General features: G+C 37.6%; 1 pseudogene; it reads left to right on the forward strand.

The window, feature by feature from the left end:
* The first annotated feature begins 579 nt into the window (after positions 1 to 579).
* On the forward strand, positions 580 to 8,122 carry LOC127439750 (myosin heavy chain, fast skeletal muscle-like; annotated as a pseudogene).
* The last annotated feature ends 651 nt before the right edge of the window (positions 8,123 to 8,773 follow it).

Here is an 8,773-nt window from a genome sequence, read left to right on the forward strand (position 1 = left end):
CGTATGGTTTAATAAATCAGTAGATATTATGTTTAAATTAATATGCACGACAATAAAGGTGTCTGTTCCAGTTCAATATTTTAACGTTTTTAATGTACTTGCTTTGCACATCACATAAAAATGTTAATTGATTCTTTCAATACACAGTAAGTTCATTTTGTTTATTCAGGCCAAATCCTTTTTAATTAGCGTTATAGTTGTACTTTGACAATATAGGGCAAAGTGAGACAAACAACAGAATAATAATAATAATAATAATAATAATAATAAAAACAATTACGTTGTTTGTACTTATTAAAGAAGGCAATCTGGTGTCATGGAAATCCATTTAAATAAAGTATATAAGGTATTCGTCAAATGAATATAAGTCAAATGAACTCCAATAATCTTGCAGTGCTCCAGTCAAAACATTAAAATAGTTAACAAACTCAATATAATAAATGCCAGTTTAATTACTTATCAAATTTATCTCTTCAAATGTAAACACTTGATGACTGCTGCCGACTGTGTCCCAACTGTTTACTTCCTGCTGCCAGTTACCCTTTTTGAACGAGCTTGATTGAAACAAGCTCTTTCAAAATGAACACATCGAGTTATGCCAAAAAGTCACCTATTCAAGTCAGTTTAACATGCTGCAATGATGTTTGAACAAGAAACCTGATAGAATGGTGTTAAATCCAAATTAATTGTTTAAATAACAAAAATAACTTTTTATATTGCAACATGTGACTACTGTGTTGAACATTACTAGCTAGATTTGTAAAATACATGTACAATTTGTAAAATATTTCCTGTAAATGTTGTTTTATCATAAGATTTTTTTTTAAACCCTTCACACAACACAGGGATCTCTTGAGGACCAGATCATTGCTGCTAACCCTCTGCTAGAGGCTTATGGTAATGCCAAGACTGTGAGAAATGACAACTCTTCTCGTTTTGTAAGTGCATCAGTTTATATTTATACAGTACACTTGGTAAATTGTGATGGATTATTCTCTTGTGCAGTAACAACACTGTTATTTTGTTTTAAACAGGGTAAATTCATCAGAATTCACTTCGGCACAACTGGAAAACTGGCTAGTGCTGATATTGAGACCTGTAGGTGGACATGCTTTTAATTTATCAATCTATATATTTTTCTTTGTCTATCACCCTCCAGAACATGACTTCATTACATTCTCTCAACAGATCTGCTGGAGAAGTCTAGAGTGACTTTTCAGCTTCCAGATGAGAGAGGCTACCACATGACCAACCATGAGCCTGAGCTGATTGGTAGCTGCACACATTTCAAACAAAGCTGTTTTTAAATGCAAAATAATAATAATAATAATAAAATATATATCTATAAATATTGTAAAATGCTCTGTTATAAATGTTCTGTGTATTTTACAGAAATGACACTCATCACCACCAACCGCTATGACTTCCCCATGTGCAGTCAGGGTCAGATCACAGTGGCAAGCATTGATGATAAAGAGGAGCTGGTTGCAACTGATACGAGTCACTGCTAATACGATAACTGACATATGCCATATAAAAATTTCAGATCCTATTACTTATCCGCCACTGCAATTTCCAGACTGCTATTGACATTCTGGGCTTTAGTGCTGAGGAGAAGATGGGCATCTACAAGTTCACTGGAGCTGTGCTTCATCATGGTAACATGAAGTTCAAGCAGAAGCCATGTGAGTGTCTATGAGAGGATGTTCTTGTGGATGGTCATTCGTATCAACCAGATCATGGACACAAAACAAGCCAGACAGTTCTTCATTGGTGTGCTGGATATTGCTGGCTTTGAGATATTTGATGTAAGAGTTATTTTTTTATCTAATCTGAATGCAAGTTGACATAAATTCAGTGTTTAGTGAATGATTCATTCTCTCCAGTTCAACAGCATGGAGCAGCAACAATTCTTCAACCACCACACGTTTGTGCTCGAACAAGAGGAGTACAAGAAGGAGGGCATTGTTAGGGAGTTCATTGACTTCGGCATGGACTTGTCTGCTTGCACTGAGCTCATTGAAAAGGTTTTGCTGGCTCACTTCTACATTTGTATAATTTTGATTTTCTCAGAATGTGAAACCTTTAGTAATATGCTTCCTTCATTTACAAATAGCCCATGGGTATCTTCTCCATCCTTGAAGAGGAGTGCATGTTCCCTAAGGCTACAGATACTTCCTTCAAGAACAAGTTATATGATCAGCACCTTGGCAAGTGTGCAGCCTTCCAGAAACCAAAGCCTGCCAAAAGCAAAGCTGAGACCCACTTGGTTCACTATGCTGGAACTGTGGACTACAATATCATTGGCTGGTTGGACAAGAACAAGGATCCATTGAATGAGTCTGTTTTGCAGCTGTACCACAAGTCTTCCATCAAACTTGTGGCTACTCTCACCAGTTGTTGAGGGTAACTGTATTTATAACAAGTGTAAATTTAATATAGAAAGGATTGAATTAGCTCATTTGAATTGGCAATTTGGTTCATTATTTTAATGTTTCTGAAGAATCTGATGGTGGCAAGAAGAAGGGTGGCTCCATGCAGACCATGTTGTCCCAATTTAGGATATGTATAGAGGACGTTGAAATTGATATAAAAAACTATATCGCTTAATTAGAAAAAAATGAGAGAACTCTTCTTTATTCTCTACAGGAGAACTTGGGCAAGCTCATAACCAACTTGAGGAGCACTCATCCTCACTTTATACATTGTCTGATTCCCAATGAGTCCAAGAATCCACGTAAAGTAATGAAGGGCTTAGAGATATTCTGACAATATCAACACAATGTATGATAATGTTCACATGCATTGTGCATGTACTGACTTCAAAATATCGATTGTTCTTTATAGGTCTCATGGAGAACTTCCTGGTTATTCACCAGCTGAGGTGTAATGGTGTACTGGAGGGCATCAGAATCTGCAGAAAGGGCTTCCCCAGCAGAATCCTCTGTGGTGACTTCAAACAGAGGTAAATAGGACTGCATGAAAATACTAATTTCTTTTGAAGGGTTATATTAATACAGGTGCATCTCAATAAATTAGAATGTTGTGGAAAAGTTCATTTATTTCAGTAATTCAACTCAAATTGTGAAACTTGTGTATTAAATAAATTCAATGCACACAGACTGAAGTAGTTTAAGTCTTTGGTTCTTTTAATTGTGATGATTTTGGCTCACATTTAACAAAAACCCACCAATTCACTATCTCAAAAAATTAGAATATGGTGACATGCCAATCAGCTAATCAACTCAAAACACCTGCAAAGGTTTCCTGAGCCTTCAAAATGGTCTCTCAGTTTGGTTCACTAGGCTACACAATCATGGGGAAGACTGCTGATCTGACAGTTGTCCAGAAGACAATCATTGACACCCTTCACAAGGAGGGTAAGCCACAAACATTCATTGCAAAAGAAGCTGGCTGTTCACAGAGTGCTGTATCCAAGCATGTTAACAGAAAGTTGAGTGGAAGGAAAAAGTGTGGAAGAAAAAGATGCACAACCAACCGAGAGAACCGCAGCCTTATGATTGTCAAGCAAAACTGATTCAAGAATTTGGGTGAACTTCACAAGGAATGGACTGAGGCTGGGGTCAAGGCATCAAGAGCCACCTCACACAGACGTGCCAAGGAATTTGGCTACAGTTGTCGTATTCCTCTTGTTAAGCCACTCCTGAACCACAGACAATGTCAGAGGTGTCTTACCTGGGCTAAGGAGAAGAAGAACTGGACTGTTGCCCAGTGGTCCAAAGTCCTCTTTTCAGATGAGAGCAAGTTTTGTATTTCATTTGGAAACCAAAGTCCTAGAGTCTGGAGGAAGGGTGGAGAAGCTCATAGCCCAAGTTTCTTGAAGTCCAGTGTTAAGTTTCCACAGTCTGTGATGATTTGGGGTGCAATGTCATCTGCTGGTGTTGGTCCATTGTGTTTTTTGAAAACCAAAGTCACTGCACCTGTTTACCAAGACATTTTGGAGCACTTCATGCTTCCTTCTGCTGACCAGCTTTTTAAAGATGCTGATTTCATTTTCCAGCAGGATTTGGCACCTGCCCACACTGCCAAAAGCACCAAAAGTTGGTTAAATGACCATGGTGTTGGTGTGCTTGACTGGCCAGCAAACTCACCAGACCTGAACCCCATAGAGAATCTATGGGGTATTGTCAAGAGGAAAATGAGAAACAAGAAACCAAAAAATGCAGATGAGCTGAAGGCCACTGTCAAAGAAACCTGGGCTTCCATACCGCCTCAGCATTGCCACAAACTGATCACCTCCATGCCACGCCGAATTGAGGCAGTAATTAAAGCAAAAGGAGCCCCTACCAAGTATTGAGTACATATACAGTAAATGAACATACTTTCCAGAAGGCCAACAATTCACTAAAAATGTTTTTTTTATTGGTCTTATGATGTATTTAATTTTTTGAGATAGTGAATTGGTGGGTTTTTGTTAAATGTGAGCCAAAATCATCACAATTAAAAGAACCAAAGACTTAAACTACTTCAGTCTGTGTGCATTGAATTTATTTAATACACAAGTTTCACAATTTGAGTTGAATTACTGAAATAATTGAACTTTTCCACTACATTCTAATTTATTGAGATGCACCTGTATATGAAGCATTATGATAAATCTTCCACAGATACAAGGTGCTGGATGCCAGTGTTATCCCTGAGGGACAGTTTATGGACAACAAGAAAGCTTGTGAGAAAATCCTGGGATCCATCGATATTGATCATGACCAGTAAAGATTTGGGCACACAAAGTTTCTTAATCAGCATTACACCATTTCAAAGATTCAGCTATCATGATGTATGGTTTCAGATCATAATGTTAAAATCAAACTTTGCATTATTAGGCATGAATTCAGGTGTTCTTCAAAGCTGGTCTTCTGGGTACTCTTGAGGAGATGCGTGATGAGAAACTGGCTTCTCTGGTTACAATGACTCAGGCTCTCTGCTGTGGTTACCTGATGAGGAGGGAGTTTGTGAAGATGATGGAAAGGAGGTCAGTAATGTAATGAAAAAGGACCTCTAGTCCCTACACAGTGACCTGATTTACTCCAATGGTACATACTCCACCAGTTAGCAATGCTAATGTAAATATATTACAATATACTGTATATGGCATAAATAACTGTATATCTGTATAAATAACTGTTAACGACCAATAATTGTATTTCATCATAGTGTTTTCTTGGAAACAAAATATTTCAAAGATATGAATATCAGATTAATTAAAAATAAAAAAGAGAGAGAGAGAAAAATAAAAACACTGAACACTTGATTCAGGAGTACTGTGGTGACCAATGAAAATATAGTAATTAAAAAAAAGCAAAACAATTTTATTTAATTATTTAGTTTGTTGTATCAGGGATGCCATTTACACCAATCAACACAACATCCGCTCATTCATGAATGTCAAACACTGGCCATAGATAAAGGTTTATTACAAGATTAAGCCTCTGCTGAAGAGTGCTGAGACTGAGAAGGAGCTTGCAACAATGAAAGAGGACGATACAAAATGTAAAGAAGGAGCTAGAGGAGAAGATGGTGGCACTGCTGCAAGAAAAGAATGATCTGCAGCTTCAAGTAGCCTCTGTGAGTATACATTAATGAATTCACTGAAATATGGTTCCATTTACAATTGATACATAATATTTACAACAATATGTAAAATTAATTTACCTATCAGGAAGCTGAGAATCTCTCAGATGCTGAGGAGAGGTGTGAGGGTCTGATCAAGAGCAAAATCCAGCTTGAAGCTAAACTCAAAGAGACAACTGAGAGACTGGAGGATGAGGAAGAAATCAATGCTGAACTCACAGCCAAGAAGAGGAAACTGGAGGATGAGTGTTCTGAGCTGAAGAAAGACATTGATGACCGAGCTCACAATGGCTAAAGTGGAAAAAGAGAACATGCCACTGAAAATAAGGTTTGTGACAGAGTTGGTTTAATATTTTATTTCATTTCTATTGTTCACCCAATATTTTGTTAAAGAATATTAATTAGGACATAATGAAGTAATTTAGTATCCAACATCACACAGGTCAAGAACCTGACTGAGGAAATGGCAGCACAGGATGAGAGCATTGCCAAGCTTACAAAGGAGAAGAAAGCCCTCCAAGAGGCACATCAGCAGACTTTGGATGATCTCCAGGCAGAGGAGGACAAAGACTGACCAAGGCCAAGACAAAGCTTGAGCAGCAAGTTGAAGACGTTAGCTAATTTTACAAACATGCTACTGAATAAGAAATTCCATAATTCCTTTAATTTTTTTAACATTTGATGTGTTGTTGACCCATAGGTTGAGGGTTTTCTTGAACAAAAGAAGAAGCTCCACATGGACCTTGAGAGAGCCAAGAGAAAGCTTGAAGGGGACCTCAAGGTTCTGGCAGAATGGAAGCAGAAGTATGAGGAAGGTCAGTCAGAGCTGGAAGGTGCCCAGAAAGAGGCTCGCTCACTCAGCACTGAGCTGTTCAAGATGAAGAACTCCTATGAGGAGACTCTGGATCAGCTGGAGACATTCAAGAGAGAAAACAAGAATCGTCTGAACCAGGGAGCCGTAAAAAATTGTTATTTACAAGATGCCCAACTGCACCTTGATGATGCCCTGAGAGGACAGGAAAACAAGAAAGAGCAAGTGGACATGGATTGAGGAGCTGAGAGCAGTTCTGGAGCAGACAGAGAGAGGCCGCAAATTGGCTGAACAAAAGCTGGTGGACGCCAGTGAGTGTGTTAGAATGCTGCACTCTCAGGTAATCATTACACAAGATTTTTCTTTAAACACAATAGCAAATCAAGTACAGATATAACATTTTCACTTTATCATGTACTATTTCCCCCTTATTTCAGAACACAAGTCTTCTGAACACCAAGAAGAAGCTTGAGGCTGACCTTGTCCAAATTCTGGGTGAAGTTGATGATATCGTCCAGGAAGTAAGAAATGCAGAGGAGAAGGCTAAGAAGGCCATCACTGATGTTAGTTTTTAAGTTATAACAAATACAACATTTTAAACTAAAAGTTCACCTCTTGGAGTGTAGCAAAGGTTATCATAGATTTTCTTTTTTTCTTTTTTTTTATGTCAATTAGGCTGCAATGATGGCAGAAGAGCTCAAAAAGGAGCAGGACACCAGTGCTCACCTTGAGAGGATGAAGAAGAACCTGGAAGTCACAGTGAAGGACCTGCAGCACCGTCTTGATGAGGCTGAGAAACTGGCCATGAAGGGAGGAAAGAAACAACTCCAGAAACTTGAGTCCAGTGTGAGATAACTGATCATCCAAGCAAAAATAGCTAACAGGTATCAACTAGTCAGTTGTAAATTTCTCTTTTATAGGTCTGTAAACTTGAGACCGAAGTCGAAGCAGAACAGAGACGTGGGGCTGATGCTGTTAAGGGTGTCCGCAAATATGAGAGGAGAGTGAAGGAAGCTCACATACCAGGTATGATCATACCTGACTATATCCATACATTAATTCTGACAGAATTATATCCACCTTTAAAATAGATCCATAACATATTTGCATTGTTTGTAGACTGAGGAGGACAAGAAGAACATCACCAGACTCCAGGATCTGGTTGATAAGCTGCAGCTAAAAGTCAAGGCCTACAAGAGGGAGGCTGAGGAGGCGGTATGTCAAATCTATCTGAATATTTTCCTGTAAGTTGTTTGCTGCCAATATAATGTAATGCTAGCATAGCATAGTTTGTAAACATGCTAAAAACAACCTTTTTAGGAGGAGCAAGCCAACACTCACCTGTCCAAGTTGAGGAAGGTGCAGCATGAGCTGGATGAATCTGAGAAGCGTGCTGACATCGCTGAGTCTCAGGTCAACAAACTCAGAGACAAGAGCCGTGATGCTGGAAAGGTCAGTTGAAAAATATTCTGACATATCATAATATATGAAAGTCTATACTCAGTAGATTCTTACATTTACTGAGTTCAGTTTATTCTACAATTCATACAGTTGTATTAAGCTTACGCTTCATGACTTTTATAATTCATGTCTAATTTACGTATTTTTTCTTTCTCAGGCCAAAGAAGAGTGAACCCTAAACAACATTTACTGAAGTCATATAATATGTTTGTTCTGTAGAATTACCTTTCAAATTCCTTTTGAAATAAATATGCACATACTGTATCAGCATATGAATTTGTTTTGGAGTGATTTTATTCTAAAAAGAAATGCTTTAATATCTGTATAAAACTACTGAAAAAAGGGAAGAAATTATCACTTACATGATAATGACATGTTAATGGTGTCCTTAGGAAAGTTAGTAAAAGAGTTTGTTCAGGTAGTCTTCCTTGATTCATAGCTAACAGTTTTTTAGTTTTTTTTAGTTTTTTTTTTTTTTTGTGAAAATGTCTCTTTTGAAGTCACTTGGGTGGTTGTAAGAATCTATGCTTCTAAAACACACGGCTGTTTCAGTGCAGTGTATGAGTTAAATTGGAATAGGAGTTTTTCAAATCACAATTCTGTTCTGAATATTGCTTTCTCAAACTAGTTTAGAGTATTGTACCAACAATTTGTTTAAATGAAAAAAGCAAAAGGCTGCCATGAAAAAAAAAAAAAAAAAGGGACATAAGCTCTCAACTCGACTGGTTGAAGAAGAACATGTTTAATTTGAGTAAACAATTTTGTCCACTCATTTGTATAATTTCTGTATGTGAAAAAAAATAGAAGAACATCAAAAAACTGCAGGATCTAGAAACAAGTTTACACTTAGGGCTTAAAAAATAAGGCTTAAAATGAGGCAGGGTGACAAATGTGTGATTAGCACATTCA

This window comes from Myxocyprinus asiaticus, chromosome 4, assembly GCF_019703515.2.
Source record: "Myxocyprinus asiaticus isolate MX2 ecotype Aquarium Trade chromosome 4, UBuf_Myxa_2, whole genome shotgun sequence".
NCBI lineage: Eukaryota > Metazoa > Chordata > Actinopteri > Cypriniformes > Catostomidae > Myxocyprinus > Myxocyprinus asiaticus.